Source organism: Oryx dammah, unplaced genomic scaffold (genome assembly GCF_014754425.2).
Source record: "Oryx dammah isolate SB20612 unplaced genomic scaffold, SCBI_Odam_1.1 HiC_scaffold_25, whole genome shotgun sequence".
NCBI classification, from domain to species: domain Eukaryota; kingdom Metazoa; phylum Chordata; class Mammalia; order Artiodactyla; family Bovidae; genus Oryx; species Oryx dammah.
The window spans coordinates 70,811,832-70,833,367 of record NW_024070209.1 but is presented as its reverse complement, the minus strand read 5'-3'; the positions used below and the strand labels follow the sequence as shown (position 1 = coordinate 70,833,367).

Below are 21,536 nucleotides of genomic sequence, written 5' to 3'. Positions count from 1 at the left end.
GCAGTAGAGCCCAAACCTGATGAGCAGTTCAAGCTCTTGATTAAGCTGAAAAAAAAAAATCCACGTTTCCTTGGCCCAGATACGTGTACTGAATGATAATGGCCAGAGGTAGGGTCCAGTATTGTGCTTTTAAATAAGGACCAGGGTTGGAACCACTGCTCTAGAATATGGTTCCTAAAAACTATCTTATTGCTTATAGTTGCTGGGAAAAAAATCTTAGTGTCAATGGTATCAAATAGACAGTTGGAAACCTATAGTGCTTTGAAGAGTATTTATGAATAGGCTTATTTGTTGTTTGTTTTCCCCTGTGGAAAGGTAAGCTCCAAGAGGTGGTCATTATCTAGCCTGTTCCCTACTTGTTCCTAGAATAGTGCCTGACACATAGAAACGTTCAGTAGTGAATATTTGTTGAGTAAATAATGAAACCCTTTCCCTACCATAGTTAGTATGTGTCCCCTCTTTCTTCAAGTACCAAAGAAAGAATTGGTTTCAGCTGCGCTGCTGTCAATTTGAAGTAATCTGATAAAGTCCTTGGTTATTCTACTCTTATTGCAGTGTTTTAATGTTCAAAAATTATGTAAATTCTCATATTTTATTACATTTGTAATGCCATCAAAGAAAGTAGTGGAGGTTGAAAGGTGACATAGAGATTTGCTTTGATTTCATTTCTCATTTCAGATCCCTGTGTCTTTAAGGAAAGGGCTAAGCTACAACTTGGTCATTCTCCAGATCCAAGAGGAAATGGATTGTAGCAGTTGTGCCTTTGTAGAGCAGATGTTTTGGTTGGAAAGACTGTAAGCCATCTGACTCATAATAAATCCTCAATTCCAGTAAATTCCCAGTTTTCAGTTACAGTAGGTAGGATGCAAGAAAACAATGTCTTCCACTTTGGGAACTTTGAGCTTGTTTCACAAATTACCACTACCCCCTGTGCATTATTGTGTGTGAAAGGATGAAATACTAGGGGAGGTTAAGAGCAATTCCAGGAATAGATTCAGTTGGTGTTTGTAACGGAGACCATTGGAGGTAAACCAAAGCCACGGACTTGCCTGACACAATACTAATGATGAGAAACATAATAGCATTGAGTTTTCTTACATATTCCCCTATTAAAATCATTTCTATCCACACAGTCAAAGGCTTTGGCATAGTCAATTAAAAAAAAAAAAAAAGAAAAAGAAAAAAAAATTAAAAAAAAAATCATTTCTAAATTATACTGATTTGAATAATATATAAATAGGCCTATAGGTTCCTATTGTCTTATGGGGAGGATTCCCTTTTATTTATTTCTCCATAAAACTTTGAAAGTAAGTATATGATTACTTACATGTTATCTTGAATTTTAGAAATTTGTTTTATGGGGAAATCTATTCATACATATAAGCTTCTCAAAATTCTGCCAAGACCTATATCCAGTGTTTTATATGGCTGAATCAAGATTACAGAAGTGATATTAAACATTTCACATTTTGTATTATGAGCTTGGTGGAGGGAATTCATTATTGATGAAGTAAACTGGCATCTCATTGTCCTCCCTCTGCTTTTATGTAGCAGTCAGTTTCTTTTTAACCATCACTAAAGTGAGCAGAATACCATGATCTTCACAGAGATGAATGAGGAATTCAAGTTCTCACTGCTTCCTCAGAGAATGACAGTCCAAGCGAGAGCACCATTGCTCTAGTCAGGAGGTTGACTCTGATTTCTGAAAGCTCCTCCTTTTTTTTTTTCTTAATATTTGTTTATTTATTTTGGCTGTACTGGTCTTAGTTCCAGCTCGTGGGGTCTTCATTGCGACATGGGGGCTTCTTAGCTGCTGGGCATGCAAACTTCTTTGTTGCGGCATGCATGTGGTATCTAGTTCCTTGACCAGGAATTGAACCTGAGTCCCATGTAATGAGCAACCAGCATCTTGCCCTCTGGACCATCAGGGAAGTCCCTCTGAATGCTTCTTAGGTGACCTCTTCTACCAAGTGAAACAATAAAAGTTTGGAAGGAAGCAGTTCACTTGTCCAGAACTCCTGACATTTCCTGGATTGGTCTTTGGCTTTTTTCTTATCTAGTATCACATTATTAAGAAGTAATACAATTTTCTTTATACTCCTTCTGTATCCTTTTGTTCTTTCCGTTTTTAGCTTATTGAGTGGTCATTGAATACTCAGAAACCTCATTTAACACAGTATGTTAAGTGCTCATTTTTTTGGTCTTTATATTCTAAGGTACATTTGTACATCTTCAGAATTGCTGTCTCATCTTTTCAATGACAGAAAAGGTAGAGAAGACAGTGTTCCTGAATTCACCCACTGATAAAATCTGAGATGTGGGAGAGTCATAGCAGGAGGCAAGAGGCAGACGATTCTGACTGCAACATAAAGGGGAGAAAGCAGAAGTGGTTAGTTCCGTGAGAACATGTCTTATTAATCTTGTCTCTCCTGTGGTGAATCACATGATGCCTTGCACGTAGCAGGCTACTGGATTGTAGTGGGAAAAGCATGGGCTATGAGTGAGAGAAATCTGAATTTATTTTCTGATGCTCCACTTACTAGTAGAAAATTTGGGACATTTTGCTTAATCTCTTGGAGAAATTTTTAGATCTGCAAAATAGAGATGACAATATCTATCTTGAGGGTTGTTGACAATGTAAGTTTAGGTATGATGTGTGGTACCCTGACAGAAGTCAGCCGTATTAAACTATTTTCTGTAAGAAACTGGGACTACTTTAGGCATCAGATCTTGACTCCAGGATCAGGTGGAGGTCAGCCATTCCTGGTAGATAATTATAACCAAACCTGGCAAAATTCCTTAATTTGGGGGAAAATGGCAGTATTTGGAGAAATTACTTGTGTTGTGATTTGAGAATTATATATATTTTATCATGCAGGTAAGCATAAACATGTACAACAAGACTTTAAAACATATATAATGGGTTTCTAATTTAAGATTCTAACTCCTCTCCTCCTTTTTCTTCCTAAGAGAACAGTGTCTTTGTATGGTCTGGTCTGGATTTTTATCATCTATTAATTCTTTTCCTTTTTATATTTGGAACAATATCAAATTCATACTAGAAATATAAGAACAATACAAAGCATTTTTTTTAACCATTTGAGAGTAAGTTGCAATGTGATGCCCTTGACCTTCATATACTGTTGCATATTTCTTATAAATAAGTACATTTCCTACACAATTCCAGTATAGTTATAAAAATTGGGAAATAAACATTGATGTAGTACTACCATCCAAATGTAAGACCTTATTCAAATTTTGCCATTTGTCCCACCGATTTCCTAATGGAGAGAAGAATTTCATTTAGAATCATGGATTCTATTCTTTTGTCATGGCTTTTCAATTTTTAATAGTTCCTTAGTTTTTCCTTGCCATTCACAACCTTTTTGAAGATTATAGACCAGTTTTTTTAAATGTGTGAATATGTCCGATGTTCAGCCATGATTGGATTCCATGTATGCATCTGTGGCAGGAATAGCACAGAAGTGGTGCTGTGTTCTCACTGCACCTCAAGTGGCACATCTGATCTGTTTACTCATTGATATGATCACTCTGGTGACTTGTTTAAATTGGTGTCTGTAAGGCTCTCTACAGCAAAGTTGCTTTTTTTTTTTTAATTAATCAGTAAATATTTTGTGGGGTGGTCCTTTGAAACTATACAAATATCCTGTTCTTCATCTAACTTTCTTTACAACCGTATGGACGCATGATTTCCTGTTTGAATTAATGGGCTATATAGTCAGTTAGCATCATTGTTTATTTTGATGCTCCGTGTTATTTCTATATCTAATCTGTGTATTAACCAACCATGTTCATACTGATACCTCCATTTCCAATTTAATATGCTGAATTTGTTTATACATATTTGTATCTTTCTTCTTTGAAAGGGATAAATCCCATTATCCATAATATATTTTGGATATACTTCCCATTATCTATAATATATTATAGCTATATTACATTGGTTACAATTGGTTACATATGTCCCAGTGTTTCTGCTGTCCCTCCGGCATGTGGGCACCTTCTGCACTCCGCTTGGGCTCAGACATCCTGCACCAAATTGCCTTTCTATGGGGACATCCTTCTTGTTCTGCTCTGGCCCACTGTAGAGCTCCCCCTTCCTACATTTAGTCTTGCCCTGCAAGCTGCTAGAATATTCTTTGTAGAACAATCTGATCACGTCATTACTTTGTTTGTAATTAATTGCCTTGCCCTTAAAAAAAAAAAAAAAAAAAAAACTCCCTGGTTGTGTTGCTGCCTGAGAACTGGAGAAGGTCCTTGCTTCGGGGTTGCAGCTCTTCAGCCGCCTGACAATGTCATCTCACTTAGTAGAACAGCCACTGCTCCCGCACAACAACTGTGAGAAAGGGGAACAGTCTCTGCCACTACCTGCCGGCCTCAACAGTTCCTGGGTGGAGCTCCCCATGAACAGCAGCAATGGCAATGATAATGGCAATGGGAAGAATGGGGGGCTGGAGCATGTACCCTCCTCCTCCCTCCACAATGGGGACATGGAAAAGATTCTTTTAGATGCACAGCATGAATCCGGACAGAGCAGTTCAAGAGGCAGTTCTCACTGCAACAGCCCTTCCACAAGAAGACGGGCAGGTCTTGTTTGATGTGGAAATGCATACCAGCAAGGACCACAGCTCTCAGTCAGAAGAAGTTGCAGAAGGAGAGAAAGAACGGGATGCTCTGCAGAAAAGCATAGACTGGGTGTCCGACTGGTCCAGTAGACCTGAAAACATTCTACCCAAGGAGTTCCACTTCAGGCGCCCTAAACATTCCGTTTCCTTCAGCATGAGTTAAAGTGGAGCCATGAAGGGGGCTCTTCTCCACAGAGTTTCTTAAGGTGTCCATTCCATTTCTCTTCCTCTCCCATGTTTTGGCTTTGGGGCTAGGCATCTACACTGGAAAACAACTGAGCACACCTTCTGCCAGCACCTACCGAGGGAAGAGAGGAGCCCCCGGGCCAGCACGTGACTTGTGATGTGGTGTCTTCTCATAGTAATTCGTTTGAACTTGAGACCATTGTAAGCATGACCCAACCTCCACCCTCTTTTAACGTATCCAAATTCCAGTAATTCTCAAATCCAGTATTTTATTCCAACTTTGTTGAGGCATTTTTCTAAGCTCATTCCTTTTTAGGCCTGTAAAACACTTTAGAATTTTCTAATAAGAGTTTATGTTGTTTAGAAATTTGCAAGGGCTTCTTTTCCGCAGATGCCACCAGCAGATTGTAATTTTGTCAAGAATGCCATTGTCTCCTCTCAGTACCACCAGACCTAGAACTGCACCCTTCATGGTATAAATATTACTCTTGCAAGATAACTCCCACCTGTCTCTTCAAACTAGACCAGGTTGCAAATGATATGAAAGCTTTGTTGTTTTGTTTTTCAAGACAAAGTTAAGCTTCACTAAACTTATGAAAAAAGAAAACAAAAACAAATAAAACAGACAAAAAATGACACAAGGGAAAAAAAATATCCTGGGCAATAAAGTTATTTAAAAAAAAACACCCAACTCTTTGGCTGAAATGCATTGAAGTTGTTTATGATCAGGCCCTTAAACTTGTCCCGGAACTTTCCTGTGGGCCAGTGGTCCAGTGGCTAAGACTCCACAGTCCCAATGCAGGGGCCCAGGTTCCATCCCTGGTCAGGGAACTAGATCTCACGTGCCACAACTAAAGATCCCACATGCTGCAACTAAAACCCAGTGCAGCCAAATATTTATATATAAGACTTGTTCAGCTTCATCTGTCACTCCTCCTCAGTGGTGTCCATTGTTTCAGCCTTTCTGAACCCTGCCCTGGGTGTGCCATATGCCTCTGTACCCCCATAATCTTTCCACGTGCTCTTCTTTCTTCCTTTCACTTCCTTATACTTTCTATTCCTTCAGAGCACTGTGATTCCTTCCAATTAAAAGCATTATCTCCTTGATATCATTTAGTCACTAAGTCGTGTCTGACTCTTTTGCAACTGTAGTCAGCCAGGCTTCTCTGTCTGTAGGATCTCCCAGGCAAGAATACTGGAGTGGGTGGCAGTTTCCTTTTTCAGAGGATCTTCCCGACACAGGGATCGAACCTGCATCTCCTGCTTGGCAGGGGGATTCTTTACCACTGAGCCACCCGGGAAGCTCAAGATTATCTCCTTAAAAACCTGCATGTGACAGCCAGTTTTGCCCTTTCTTTAACTCCTCTCCTTTTTTCTACCAAAGGTTCACACCTGCATTACAATATACCTTTATTCTAACAGTTTTAATCAAACGGTCGGTTATTATTTTTTTATTGTTTATTTAGTTTTCCTACTTGTCTCTGAAGATTTTGAGGGTATGTGTTCCTAGAACCTTCTGGGTAGTGCCTAACACATAGTAGGGCATTAATAACATGTTTATAGGGTTGAATGAATGAATGAGTCCTGAGGTCAGCACCAAAGGTATAATCAGTATAGGAGAATGGAATTAATTGAAGGCAGAAGAAAATAAAAGAAATCTGCAATATATTTTGCCCATGGTACATAGGCTATATTAGGCCCAGTGTTGGTTTATCTTGGGGAGAAGCCCAGTTTAGTTTGCTGGGGCATTGGGAAGGTGTTCTGTCTGCTCTTGTATTTTTTTTTTTAATAGTTTGCTTGTTTGTTTTTTAACATAGTTCATGAAACCTGTTTTGGATTATTGTGCAGGTTTTCTTGTATACTTAACCAACATTTGATTCTATAATTAACAGACCCAAGAGAGCCTGGAACTTAAAGGGTTCAACCTAATCTGCTTAATTACATTCTTTCATGCTTATTTGATATTAATATAAACTTTTTTTTAGTAAGTTTAATCCACATTCCAATGTGAACCAGAAATGTTAAGCTGTTAATAGCTTCGCTGGAGAATTGCAACTTGCTTGGATGCTTCAGTACTTTCATCATCATTTATGCGTCGTGAAATGTCACAATTTCCGTTCATAAGCACAAAACTGCAAATGTTCATCAATTGGTCTATCTTCAACCTGTTATTAGCTTAGAAATGAAGTATTCTTCACTAACCCAAGCCAGTGATAAAGTCTAACTGAATTTTTAGTTGATCTAAATCTAGTCATCAGCACTTCTATAATTAGTCAAGTTCTAAATAACAAAGCCACCTACTCAATAGTTATGCTAAGTCCAACATTGAGTTTTTCATTTTGGGAACTTTTTAGTATAATATGTTCTTCGTATGAAAATTTCCACTCCTCATAACTTCCTCCTCTTTTGGGGTCTTACATTTTCTTTTTGATTCACACAGACCTCATTTAGTAAGTGGCACAGTTTGGGGAGCAGATTTGGATATAGTAGATTGATGTAGTGAAAAGAAGCATTGATGCAAGATTCAGCAGTCATGAGTTTTGGTTTCAGCCCTGTGACTAATCAGCTCTACACATCAGACAAATCACTTCCCTTATCTCAGTTTCTCCATCTATAAATCTACGAAGTGTGGGTGTTGGGATCAGTGGCTACAAACTTTATTTTTAATAAAATAGAAACCTTCTTACAAGTGAAATCTATCTCCCAGTGCCCAGTATACAAAACACATTAGTAGTTGCTCTTAAGACACTTACTCGTAGGTATACATGATCCCAAGTTTTCCCCAGAGCACAAGGTAACAACCCCTGGCCCAGATCTCTAAAAGTTTTTTTTTTTTTTTTTAAACATTCTCTGATTTTATTTACCCTTCACTCGTGTTCTTTCACCTTTGGCACGTTACCAGTATCTTTGACCCAAAGGGGATAGTGTCCACAATACCAGCTCTCTTGACCTGGCCCCTTTCTCTGGCTCCTCTATAGCTTATGGATGTGGCCAGTTAGAAGAATTTTTGAGAAGTATCTTATTGTACTTTTCAGCTTCTACCACAGTTCTCTCTTCCATTTAACTCTGAGTTTTGGGAATATGCCACAGAGACTTATTTTTAAATCCTAAACTTTGTTTAAGATACCTTCCACACTCTTCCACAGCCCCATGTAACATCACAGTTCCTCTGTGTTCTCCTGTTTAATCACAGGATGAATATCTCACTCCATTGCTTTTCAGTTCTCTCTTTATTTTTGAACCTGTTTTCTCTTCCTTAAGTGTCATTTCTCTAAGTCAGTGCTTCTCAGACTTTAATGTTCTAGAGATCATCTAGGCTTTTGTTATAAGTGTCCCCAAGGTGAAGCTGATGCTGTTGGTCTGATTAGCGAGGCTCCACCCACATAGGCTTCAGCTGCTGGCTATTCAGGAAGATAATACCACACCTGCATTTGGGATCTGGTACTGGTTTTCTGTCTCTACGCGTTTTGAACTAGATAACCTGGATTACCGAAGTGGTAGAACTGTTTTCCTGGGAGGACACCAGGACTTGCTGTTTAGCATCTTCCAGGGTGGGAAAGTTAGAGCTCCTTTTCCTGCCTTTTACTACTTGTAAAAGTTTTGCATTTTTCTACTTAGGATGCTCATTACTCTCCTGCTTTATCTCCTTATAAAAGTCTAATGTCAGAAAAAGTCTGATGAATGCACTCTTAACACATAGAAGAACTGATGAGTTTTTCAGCCTTACCTTATAATGATTAATCATGTCTTATCTTACTGGATCTCTTATTGAAGAAGGAAGAAAAAAAGTTTCTCATCTTCGTTTTTACATATGAAGTTGGGAGATGGATTCTTGCCATTTTTTCTCTTATTGTTTCCATCAAAATGTCTTGCACATGGTAGGTAAATCATAAATGAGTACTGACTTAGTGATAGCACATGGTGTGTTATTTGGAAATTGATTAGAAATGGCAAAAAGATTGCTCTTGCCTTTTTATCTTGTAGGGTTTGATCTCTCAGTCAAGTGTTAGAACTTGAATTTTCGTATTATTCTAGAGTATATCCTGAATCCACGGATAATGGCTCATTCTGCCCAAAATTACACCTACTGATTTATATTGGAAGGTCAAATTAATAAGAAACATAGACCTCTGCTATTTCTGCAAGGGAAGCCTGCTTGTGGAACCCATCTTTGGATCAGTAGTTTCCTGGCAAGCCTATGTAGTCATTTTTCTAAATACATATATTCATACATTTGTTCATCAAATATTTACTGGGTGCCTAATTTTGTGGTAGGCACCATACTAGGCACTGAGAATACAACAGTGAATGCAGCACTGCCCTTAAGGAACTCAGCCAGATACATGCTAAGAGTACACATGTAAGTAACTTTAAAACACAGACAAAACAATCAAATTTTATCATATGCAGGGTGTAGCTAAACATCTGTAGGATCCTAGAGGAGAAACCATTACGTCAGAGGGCAGGGCCAGGAAGTCTTGTGAGAGGACATGGCATCTGCGTGTAACTTTAGAGAGCAGATGGAATTGGGAGGTTTGGGGTTGAGGGATGCAGGGTTGGAAGAAGGCATTCAGAATCGAGTGGCAGGATGGAGTGTGTGCAGCTGCTGCAGTTAGGGTGTGTCAGTGACGTAGTGTGGAAATGAGGTTAGAAAGATACCTTGCAGAGGCTGGAATGCCAGGGGACACTTTTGAGTCTGAGAGAAAGATGTAGTATTTACTTCTCAGAGCTCTTTTCCACTCTGAAATCATTCATCCAGCCAGTTCCAGAGGGATGTGGCTCCAAGCCATGAGATTTTTTTCAGAGCTGCCCTTTAGTTTCTGAAGATACCATCAATATGCAAATCAGAAGATCTCATAATACTTTAAGGAGACAGTGTCCAGTAGGTTCCATTTTCTATTCTAGCAGCTGTGGTTTTTGATTGTCGCCAATTAATGAGGGTGCGGTACCAGGTGTCTCAAATCACGTGGAAGTAATCAATTGCCTAGTTGCCATGGGCACCAAACAGTTTGTGGGAAGAGACTGGCTGGGTGGGTGGGTGCAAAGGTGTTACGTGCTTCTAGGGTGCCTTTCTCTTCTGTCCTCACTCACAGAACTTCCCAGGAAGAATCTCTAAGCCCCATAACTCAAAGCCACCTAACAAGGAGAGGAAAGGGTGGAGCTTTAACAGTAGGAAGAATAGCATGGTGATGGACATGAACTCAGACGCGGAGTCAGGGAGGAAGGAATAAGCGAAATGAAACAGTGTTTAACGAGCCCCTTCTTCATGCCTGGTTCTGTGCTCCACGTCTTACTGAAAAAATACAAAAACATGCAAACTCTTAGCAATTTTTATTTTTATTTCTGTAGCTAAAAGATCACCATTTTTGTGCCAGTTGTTAAGTTGTGTGATAAACTTGCAAAGCAGTGTATGTGTTCAAATAGTGAGCCACTATGATTTGACAGCCACTAGCGTTGCCACCTCTGATCCATTTTCCTTCATTGAGTGAGGTTAGGGAGGCTACAGAACAGCGAGGGCAGACTGTTCCATCCAAGGCTTGGGGTGGGTTACTCTGCCATTTCAGATTTTCCCGGATGAGAAGCAGTAAGTGCAGGGAAATAGCCTAGTTGCAGCTTCAGCCTGGTGCCGAGGCAGATTGCTCCAGTAAAGCTTTCTTCTGGCATGCCGCGCCTCTCAGTCCTGAAAGCCCTTTCCAGGTTCTGATTAGAGCCTGACATTTAATAGTATGCAACAAGTATTTAGATAACCCAGGGATGAAAGTCTCTTTTTAGCACTTAATTCTGTAAATTTCCATTTGCCATGGTTATCATCTGTATGAGTCAGTTTAATCATTTACAAGAGAAAATGTTGGTTGTACATGAAGGAAAACTACCTCTAACCAGCTGAAGCACGTAGGCAATTTATTGGCTTTTCAAAGTCAGAAAAAGGTTGAAGGCAAACAACAGGAGGAGCAGGACACAGCTGGACCAAGTACATGGGTGTGCATGCTGCCAGGACTCTCTTAGCTCTCCTTCTCTTGGTTGTCATTGTTACTGTTCAGTCACTAAGTCCATGTCTGACCCATGGACTGCAGCATGCCAAGCCTCCCTGTCCCTCACTATCTCCCAGAGTTTGCCCAAGTTCATGTTCGTTGAGTTGGTGATGCCATCCAACTGTCTCATCCTCTGCTGCCCTCTTATCCTTTTGCTTTCTCTAGGGTGTGGGCTTTGCTCTCTCACGATGGCCTGGCCTCTTTTGCAGATGGGGAACATGGCTACTGACAGTTTCTTTTGCCTCTACAAAAGGACTAGGTCACTCTTCTAGGGACCCATCAGCTCTTCCCAGGGGGTTGGAACTGGTATCTCTGCCAGGTACTGTAAGGATTGGAGTCTAGGCATGGGGACTGGAAGAGAAAGGGGCTTCCCAGGGTAAGAGAAGGTATCAGCCAAGTAGTATCACAGATGTCCACTATATCAGCTTTCATTTCAAATCTGTGTTTTCTATCCTTTACAAAGAGCTGTATGAACTCCTATGTAAAAGCTTTATCTACCTTTTTGTTAAGTTTTGGAGACATACTGAGGATGTGGTGAATGGTGTTCATATTTGTTCCATATGTGCTTAAAGAAAACTCACTATTGTTTTAACTTGTTTTGTTGGGCTCCTGGAGAACAGTCTGGCACAAGGTTTGTATCAGTAGGTGTGCGTAAAATCACAACTCAGATGTCTGAGGATGTGGTTTGGTACAATTTGTAAAACAGTTGCAAAAACTGATGCTTATATAAATAAGCTTAGCTTCTTATCAACTCATTAAGAACACATTGTTAGAGTAATAGGGGAAATCCCACACTCCAGGTTCTTTAAAAATGTTGGTGAGGAGAGAAGGTAGTGGAAGCCAGGAAATATTCTGTGCTTCTAATGATGACCCTGGCTGTATTGCAACTCCCCACCTGCCCTCCTATCCCCCCAGCCTCCAGCTTTCTAGAGAAAAGGCTCCATTTCACACACCATTTAGTCAGAAGGTTGGTGTTCTCAAGACTATGTCTGTTAAGTATAATAACTGTTGAGACAGTAGTTGACCAGTGAAATCTTGATTATGATTATTTTGAAAGAACCAGGAATTCTTTTTTCCCCAAAGTTATTTGTACAACATGTGTTTCAATTTAGTTTTACAAACAGAAGCTATAACCAACATATTAGGGGTGAGTAGAGCTTCACAAGCAGATTCCTGCATAAATGAGGGCACTGAAATGGTTTCTGTTTATGAAAATAACAAGCAAGATATAAATTAGAAAAATGCTGCTGCTGCTGCTAAGTCGCTTCAGTCATGTCCGACTCTGTGCGACCCCATAGACGGCAGCCCACCAGGCTCCGCCGTCCCTGGGATTCTCCAGGCAAGAATACTGGAGTGGGTTGCCATTTCCTTCTCCAATGCATGGAAGTGAAAAGTGAAAGTGAAGTCACTGAGTCCTCTCCAACTCTCAGCGACCCCATGGACCGCAGCCCAGCAGACTCCTCCATCCATGGGATTTTCCAGGCAAGAGTACTGGAGTGGGGTGCCATTACCTTCTCCAAGAAAAACGCTAGCCCCATACTATATCATGACATCTCATAGTAATGAACTCAAGATGTCAGTTTTGGAAAACACGGGTGGATGACAGCAGCTTCATCCTGGTATTTAGGACTCGCCCTCTTAGAGCTGCTCTTTCAAGAATATGGCAGGTATCCTTTCCCAACCTGATGATCAGCGCTTCTTATTTCCACGGAGTGTAGTTAGTTAGTGTAGTTAGTTAATCATGTGCTGTGCTGTGCTGTGCTGTGCTGTGCTTAGTTGCTCAGTCGTGTCCGACTCTTTGTGACGCCATGGACTGTAGCTGGTCAGGCTCCTCTGTCCACGGGGATTCTCCAGGCAAGAATACTGGAGGGAGTTGCCATGCCCTCCTCCGAGGGATCTTCCCAACTCAGGGATCGAACCTAGGTCTCCTGCATTGCAGGCAGATTCGTTACTGTCTGAGCCACCAGGGAAGCCCTAGTTAATCATAGAATGTGCCTAAGTGCACATACAGTTGAAGGAAGGTTGATATTATGTCTTAGAACTCGACAGCCCTCATCGGTGTTCTCAGAGAAGCCATCCTTCTTCCTTTGATGAGTCTGTGTAAAGATGTCAAATAAATACATTTTGTTTGGCATGGTGATCTTTATAGCTTTTAGTCTTTGTACTCTTAGAATTTTAAATTTCTTGCTCCACAGTTTCTAAAAGTAAACATTAAAACACATAAGCATATATTCTTTTCAATTTGCTTTGAATACCCATTGATGCAGTCAGGATAGTCTTCTTGGGATAAAAAGGGAATAGGGAGTGGTTCGTTAAGTTTCTCATGGTTGTTTGAAGCATACAGGATTTAGACACTAAATGGAGGACGAGTACATGTACAGCAGATCTCTGCTACCTTTTCTGCATGTGGGTTTCCATGTTTTTTACATTTTTCTCCGAGCACTGATACTCTCTTCTTTGTGCCTAACAATATGTCAGTGGGTATAGCATTGTGGCTTCAAGTCTGGGTTCTGAGTCAACATACATGACTTCAAAATGCATTTTCACCGTTTAATCACTTTCAGCCTCAGTTTCTCCATCTGCAAATGTGTAATAACAGTACCTACCTTATAAGGTTGTCATGGCAATTATATGAGAGTGTATATGAAGCACTAAGCAAAGTGACTATTGAATAAACAATAAATGTCAGCTGTGGCTATTAGACATAATAGGAAGTAGATCTCTACCCTGCCCTCAAGAAATTCGCAGTCTATTTGGAATATAAACTCTACACTGCTTAAATAGCATGAGGAATTCATAAGGCAACATGTAAAAACTACCAAGAGTAGACATAGATCACAGTGCAGTTGAAAGGAATCTTAATGAAGCAAGTGAATTTACAGAGTTAAATTAAAATCACACCACTTAAGAAAAGGAGAGAAAGAGCATTTTTAAATTATACTTTATTTTTTGATTGAAATATAGATGAGATACAATATTATGTTAGCATCAGGTGTACTGCATAGTGATTTGATATCTGCATACATTAAGAAATGATCACCACAATCAGGCTAGTAACCAGCTGTCCCCACACTAAGTTATTACAATATTATTGACCATATTCCTTATTCTATATATTATATCCCTATGACTTACTTATTTTATAACTGGAGTTTTATACCTCTTAATCTTCCTCACCTGTTCTGCCCTTCTCAATCATCACAAGAGAACTCTTTTTTTTTTTTTTTTTTCTTTTTGGCTGCATGGCATGGCATGTGGGATCTTAGTTCCTCAACCAGAGATTGAACCTGTACCCTCTGCATTGGAAGTGTGGAGTCTTAACCACTGGACCAGGGAAGTCCTGAGAAAATGTTTTTTTATAAGAGGAATGGCAAGTGCAAAAGCATTAGTCAGGGAAACACATGAGAAGTAGCCCAGTTTCTCTGGACTAAGCAGAGAGAATCGTTTCATTCTCATTTTCATTTGGTGAAACCAGATCTGAAGTAACCCTCTTAAATGCTGTCTTCACATGGTATATCAATATATTGAAGTGAATATTAGCCAAGAACACAGTATGTGGTGAGATAAGCTGTAACTAGGCTTTCAGAATCCCGACCCCAGTGCTGCAAGCCCTGCTGCATGGAAAAGAGGGGCCCAGGGTCGGGAGCCAACCAGCAGGCCAAAGGGCCCAGTATGATGCCCATTGATTCCTTACTGTTGTATCCATTTTGCTTTCTGACTGAACTGCCTTTCCTTGCACTTATATATTTCCCAGCACTTTGATGAAGAGAAAATGACCTGATTTCCAAAATGAGCAGTGTCATTATTGGACAGAGACTTAGCAGTGAGACCAAGGTCTTCCCTTAGGTACATCATTTTTCTTATTCTTCCATATTTCTTTTGCAGTTGTTCAGTTGCTCAGTCATGTCCGACTCTTTGCAACCCCATGGACTGCAGCACGCCAGGCTTCCCTGTCCTTCACCATCTCCTGGAGCTTGCTTAAACTCATGTCCATTGAGTCAGTGATGCCACCCAACCATCTCGTCCTCTGTTGTCCCCTTCTCCTCCTGCCTTCAGTCTTTCCCAGCATCAGGGTCTTTTCCAGTGAGTCAGTCAGCTCTTTGCATCAGGTGACCAAAGTATTGGAGCTTCAGCTTCAGCATCAATCCTTCCAATGAATATTCAGGATTGATTTCCTTTAGGATTGGCTGGTTTGATCTCCTTGCCGTCCAAGGGACTCTCAATAGTCTTCTCCAACACTACATTTCAAAAGCATCAATTCTTCAGCTCTCAGTCTTCTTTATGGTCCAAACTGTCACATCCGTATGTGACTACTGGAAAAACCATAGTTTTAACTCTATGGACCTTTGTCGGTAATGTCCCTGCTTTTTAATATGTTGTCTAGGTTTGTCATAGCTTTCCTTCCAAGGAGCAAACGTCTTTTAATTTCATGACTACAGTCACCATCTGCAGTGATTTTGGAGCCCAGGAAAATAAAGTCTGTCACTGTTTCCACTGTTTCCCCATCTATTTGCCATGAAGTGATAGGACCAGATGCTATGATCTTAGTTTTTTGAATGTTGAGTTTTAAGCCAGCTTTTTCACTCTCCTCTTTCACCTTCAAGAGGCTTTTTAGTTGCTCTTTGCTTTCTGCCATAAGGGTAGTGTCATCAGCATATCTGAGGTTATTGATTTTTTTCCCAGCAATCTTGATTCCAGCTTGTGTTTCATCCAGCCCAGCATTTTGCATGATGTACTCTGCATGTAAGTTAAATAAGCAGGGTGACAGTATTTCTTTTGCTTAATGTCTTTTTTTGACCACATTGCATCTTAGTTGTGGCAGACGGTATCTTCCTTCCATCATGCAGGATCTTTCGTTGTTCTACACCAGCTCTCTAGTTAAAGTGCATAGACTCTCTAGTTGCGACCCTTGGACTCAGTTGCCCTGGAGCATGTGGGATCTTAGTTCCCTGGCCAGGGATCGAACCTGTACACGCTTCATTACAAGACGGAGTCTTAATCCCTGGACCACTGGGGAATTCCCTTGTTGTCATGTCTTAATGCTAGTAGAATCCAATTCAAATTTTAACTGGGGCTGCTTATACTGATAATATAACAGTGAATCTAGAGGACATATTGTAAATCTCCTGTCTCAAGTAATGAGAGGCCACTGCTGAGTCTCCATAAGCTGTCTTGACCACTCTTGGAACTTCTGTTTCCTCCTCACTCTTTATCCTTTTCTCCAGCTTTAATTTTCCTCCATAGTATTTGTAACATACTATATATTTTACTTACTTTGTTCCATGCTTGTTAAATGAATGGTAGCATCGTGAGAGTCTCATTCTCTTACTTGAAAAAACTCGACTTGGAAAAACCTAAATTTATGTAATCTGATGACAAATCTTGGAGAAGGCAGTGGCACCCCACTCCAGTACTCTTGCCTAGAGAATCCCAGAGATGGGGAGCCTGGTGGTCTGCCATCTATGGGGTCGCACAGAGTCGGACACAACTGAAGTGACTTAGCAGCAGCAGCAGCAGATGACAAATCTATACCGTCAAAATTCTGGGGCCTCTAGAGTACAAACTTCATTTAGTATATTTTAAAATAAGGTTCTGTTTTGGAAATTTTTAATTTGCTTATATCTTTTAAAAAACTCATACTTTTGTATAATGAGGTGCTTACTCAGACGTAGTTTTTAGTCACCCTAGGAATCATGATTAATCCTTGGTCTTACTTAATATAATTTTAAATATAACTCAAAATAGTTCTTACTCTGTTTTTGACAGATGAGATAATAGCTTCTTTATAGTCTTTATGTCCACAAACTGGTTTTACTAGTAATGGTTATAGTTTTGTTGTAAAACTTTTAGAATTGAGAAATGCAATTTTTTTTTATAATCTTCCTATGTGACATGTGGTTTGTAATATATATTGTCCAGCTAATATTTTCTATCAGCAACTAGTTAATTGATGGTTTGATCCTACATTAGGATCAACATATAGGGGCTTGTTTAATGGCTGCTTTCCTCATTTGGAAAATTAGCATATCAAAAAAGTACAGCATAATGATAAATTGTACTTGTGTCTACTTTCATTTCCAAGGCTAATTATTGTCTCTTTTATACCCTTTTGATATTGCAGTGAGCCGCAATGGAGAAAAGGTGTATAAATAAACCATTATAACCTAAGCAGAGTGTTAACTTTTATTGGTCAGTATATCCTTCGCTTATGTATGGTTCAGATTTGAGTTTTCTTTGATAAAATCTGAACTAGTTATAGACTTAAGGCACAGAAGAGATAAATATTGAGAATCTTTGTAACAGAAAGCATTTTCTGTTTAACTCCATCATTTACTCACTCTTACAGTCATTCCTGAGCTAATTCAGTTTTTTTCAACCAATTTGCTATATATTTACTATGTTCCAGACACTGGGGATACAAAAATGAACAGGAAAAACTCTCAGCCTGCAAGGAACTCACCATCTAGTGACTACTCACTGCAAGCCACAGGAAGCCCTTTCTGCTATAACCAAGTGCCATGCCAAATCCACTGATAATTCCCAGCAAAATATCACAGCCATGATTGCCTCGCCATATGCATATCAGTGCCTGACATGCTTTTGTAAAGGTGTGAGGCAGTATTTTTGTTTCAGCTTTAGCACATTCGGCATTGCCCCCGACCCCATTTTAGTCTGCTGCAGTTTCAAATGGCACAGATAGGAAGCCCTGAAAATGTATACTTGTACATTTAAAAATTTCCCCTGTTACACTGTTACCACCCCCTGTTTTCCAAATGCTGCCATTAGTGGTTACAATAATCATCTGTAATGTTAGCTTCTAAGAACCATGGTACAAGAGCTTCTTTTATAATTTCCCAGATGGGAAGGAACACATGTACAAGCCTGTTAGAGCTGCAGAAACTGGAAGCAGCACTGTGTAGATTTGTATTTTTGGAACTCTTTGGGCTTATTTAAGCTCTCAAAGTCAAACTTACGTATCCATTAGAAATCAAATACCAACTCAGGGGAAACTCATGTGCCACACCAAGGGGAATAAATCATATATAAAGAAGTTCATAAAAGGAACTCCTAGAAACAGCTATTTTCATACTCAGACTAATGTTTCATGTACTTTTTGCAGGATGCCAGATAATAAATGTTGATTATGTAAAACAGGGTCATTCCGGTTGTTTGGAGGACTGTCTCTGAGCATTTCTGTTCTTTGCTTAAATAGTAGTGAAATGCAAAGTTCCAAAGCAGGAAAGGGAAATAATTATAAGTTATTCATAGGCATATGGAATGAAGCTGTTAATTAAAAGGATTTTTAGTGGCCCCCATTTCTTTCAGTGTTTATTTTTTTTAATTTTAACAGAGTTCTGTGACTTGTAGTCAGAGACCTTTAACAAGGAAACTCAGTTGTTGGGCAAAGGTATCTGAAAGTCAGTTCAATGTTAGTTCTTTTTTTATTGTCTCTCTGAAGGTGACTACCCTAACTCCAAAGGGAACTACGTTTGCACTTAGATTATAAAATGAATTTGTCTCTCTGAATGTGAATTTTTTCAAGCTCAGCTTCACCCTTAATTTTAGATATTTTATGAGTTTTAGAATCATATAATTACAAAGTTTCTATTTGCTGAGGCTATAAGTATTTTTAAAATTTTCCATCCTTACTTTACAGAAAGGAACATACAAAGTTGGATCCTTTCTCATCTATAAAAGAGTAAAAAGTGATAGATAAACTCAGGCTCCCAATCTTGGCTTTCCTTTTAGAACCACTAGTTCTGGGGACTTTGGTTTATTGGGGAGGGGAGGTAGGGGAGAGAACAGGAGCCAGGAACCAGTACTTATTTCCAGACATCACTGGTGACAGCAACTTTTATAAAATTACTAAGTGTGGAGGAAAAAGGTTAGGAATTAACATTAAATTGTTTATTGATTTATCCATTCAGCAGACATTGAGTGGTTTCTGTGTTCCAGGCACTGTACTACCTGTTCCTTGTACATACTTCCTCTGTCATCCCACCTAAAGATACAGTCCAGATATACATGCATTGCAAATCTACATGTAAAAATAAAATTGTAACAGTGTTAGATGAAAAACTAAGAAAATGGTTAAACAGTCTCTGAGTTATTAGCAAGATTTAACCCTATATAATTCTGAATTTTCTTCTGATGTCAGAAGAGCCCCCAGACAAAGTCAGAAGCCAAAAAGAGAAAATATTTATAGTACATGGAATAGATAAGGGTTAGTAAATCTAATAAACAATAACAAAAACAACAAAAAAGTCCAAAAACCTTTAAGCAAAATGGGCAAAATATTTGATGGGAAAGTTTATAGGAGAAATGTAAATAATCTATAAACAAGTAAAAAAAATGGCCCAGCTTCATTCATTGAATATAAATTGAGATACAATTTTCCAGCTATCAGATTGCCAGTGTCAAATGAAAGAGAAACAGCCAGTATCATCCAGTTACTCAGGATGAATGGAAAGAGGCTCTTTCTCATACTGATGCAAATTCATGGGCCCAAATGTGAATTTTTAGAAAAACAATCTATTAAAATATAAAATGTTTATAGCCTTTGACCCAGCAAGCTGAGTTTTAGTTATCTCCTAAGAAATAGAAGTCTCACTACTAAAGGGTATTTATCCAAAGATACTTATTGCAGCAATATCAAGTGGCTAAGAACTACAGGCAACATGAATGTCTGTTGCTAGGGGAATGGTTAAATACAAAATAAATCCATGACGTGAAATATTATGTGACTATTTAGAAAGCCAGTGGTAGAGTCCTGTGTATAATAGGACTCTTATTAGGGAAAACAGAACACACAGTTAAAGAGTTATTTATATGCAAGTGTGTGTATGTTTTTATGATCAGAGAAAAAGCTGTTTAAGGCCACATACACGGTTACTATTGGTTACCTTGAAAAGCAAGGATGGAAATGCCTTTTTAAAACAACAACAACAACAAAACTTCTGTATCGTTTGACTTGTTATAACAAGCCTGAATTTTGTAATGTAAAATGAAAAAACAATTGCGAAGTTAAAAAAGAGAGGAAGAAAAGAAAGGGGGAAGTGGCCAAAGAGACAAGAGAAGACCAGGAACATATAGTTTCTTAGAAGCAAGAAGGAATATTTTCAGAGGAGAGAGAATTCCATGTCAAATACTGTTTAGAGATCAAGTAAGATGGGGACCAAGAGGTATTTGTTGTCTTTAATGGCTGTCCTGGTAGGAAGTAGGGTCAGAAGGCTACTAGAGTGGGCTAAGGGGAGGTTAAGAAGAGGGGAGGGAGTGAGACAGGGAGTGTGGACCAGTCTTTCAGCAGCAGTCTATGCAGTGGAGGAGGAGAGATGTCAAAGAGAACGCAGGAAACTAAGCAGAGACCTGCATGATTTCTTTTATTTCTTTTAAGAACTTTTATATTTTACGATGGGAGAGACTTCCAGTCTCTGTCCCTATGTATACTTGCCACAGTTGTGCATCCTGTAGACACAGTAGAAGGCAGAGAAAGGAGATCAAAGATGCTAGAGGTAAGCAGGTGAATGTGAGGACCAGCTTCCGAAGATGCAGGAGAAGCTGGGCTGAGGCCTCTTTTAGACCAAAGGAAAGACATCATGTCTGAGAATCCCAAGTATGACAGGCAGTGGTTCTTAAAGTCTGGGTTGGGACCCTCCTAGGATGTCTGCTGAGAACTTGTGATCTGATTTAGAAATGTGGGTTGGCTCTTAGCAGTGCCTTAACGTGAAAAATGTGCAATCTATTAAGTTTCTTAAATACTTGTATTTGACTTGGATCCATTTGTGTGTGTGTGTGTGTGAGAGAGAGAGAGAGAGTCGCTCAGTTGTGTCTGACTTTTTGTGACCCAATGGACTGTAGTCCACCATTCTCCATCCATGGGATTCTCCAGGCAAGAATACTGGAGTCGGTTGCGTTTCCCTTCTTCAGGGGATCTTCCTGATTGAACCCAGGTCTCCCACATTGCAGGCGGATTCTTTACTGCCTGAGCCAATAGGGAAGCCTCTATAGCCACTTACCAACCAGAAATAAATTGTTAAGGGTTATTAAAATTTTCTATTCTCAAATTGAAATCGCCATGCTATGAGAATTCATTCTAATTCGGTATTTGCTTCAGAAGTCTGCCAAATACTCAGTGCTTGGCAGTGATTGTAAAGTACATTCACATAGTGGTAAGTCCCGCAGTTTTAATTCAGGACAATTTAGTATATCATCAGTGTTGGCTTGAGTTGATTATGACATTCAATTGTTGCTATTCTTGTTTTTTAATTATAAATTACAGTAAGTTTAGCTTTATCATTATCAGTTCAACCTCTCAACGTTTCTTTGTTTTTGTCTTATAATATTCTTATAACTAGACTTTTAAAATCATATGTCTTGTGGTTCACATATGAATCATCTGTGATCATTTTGCTTAAGCCGATATGTATGTAACACCCTGCCATTTGCATGTACAGTGGCACACTTCATAGTAATATGTTTCTTGGTGATGTTCACTATTTAAATAACTTACAGTACATTATTAAGATAGATATAATAAAATTCCTAGGGCATCTGAAGATTTTGTTGTTGTCTGGTAATATAAATCATGTTTATAATGCACCTTCCTCCTAGGAAAAGTAAATTTTAAGCCATTTGTATGTATTATATAAATTATAAGACATTGTATATCTTG

At 39.2% G+C, this 21,536-nt stretch overlaps 1 protein-coding gene and 1 pseudogene across 4 annotated transcripts in view; both read left to right on the top strand.

The window, feature by feature from the left end:
* Window positions 1–21,536, top strand: part of BABAM2 (BRISC and BRCA1 A complex member 2) — a 410,927-nt gene that overhangs the window by 190,778 nt on the left and 198,613 nt on the right. The window lies entirely within an intron of this gene.
* LOC120851537 lies at window positions 1,488–5,458 on the top strand (annotated as a pseudogene).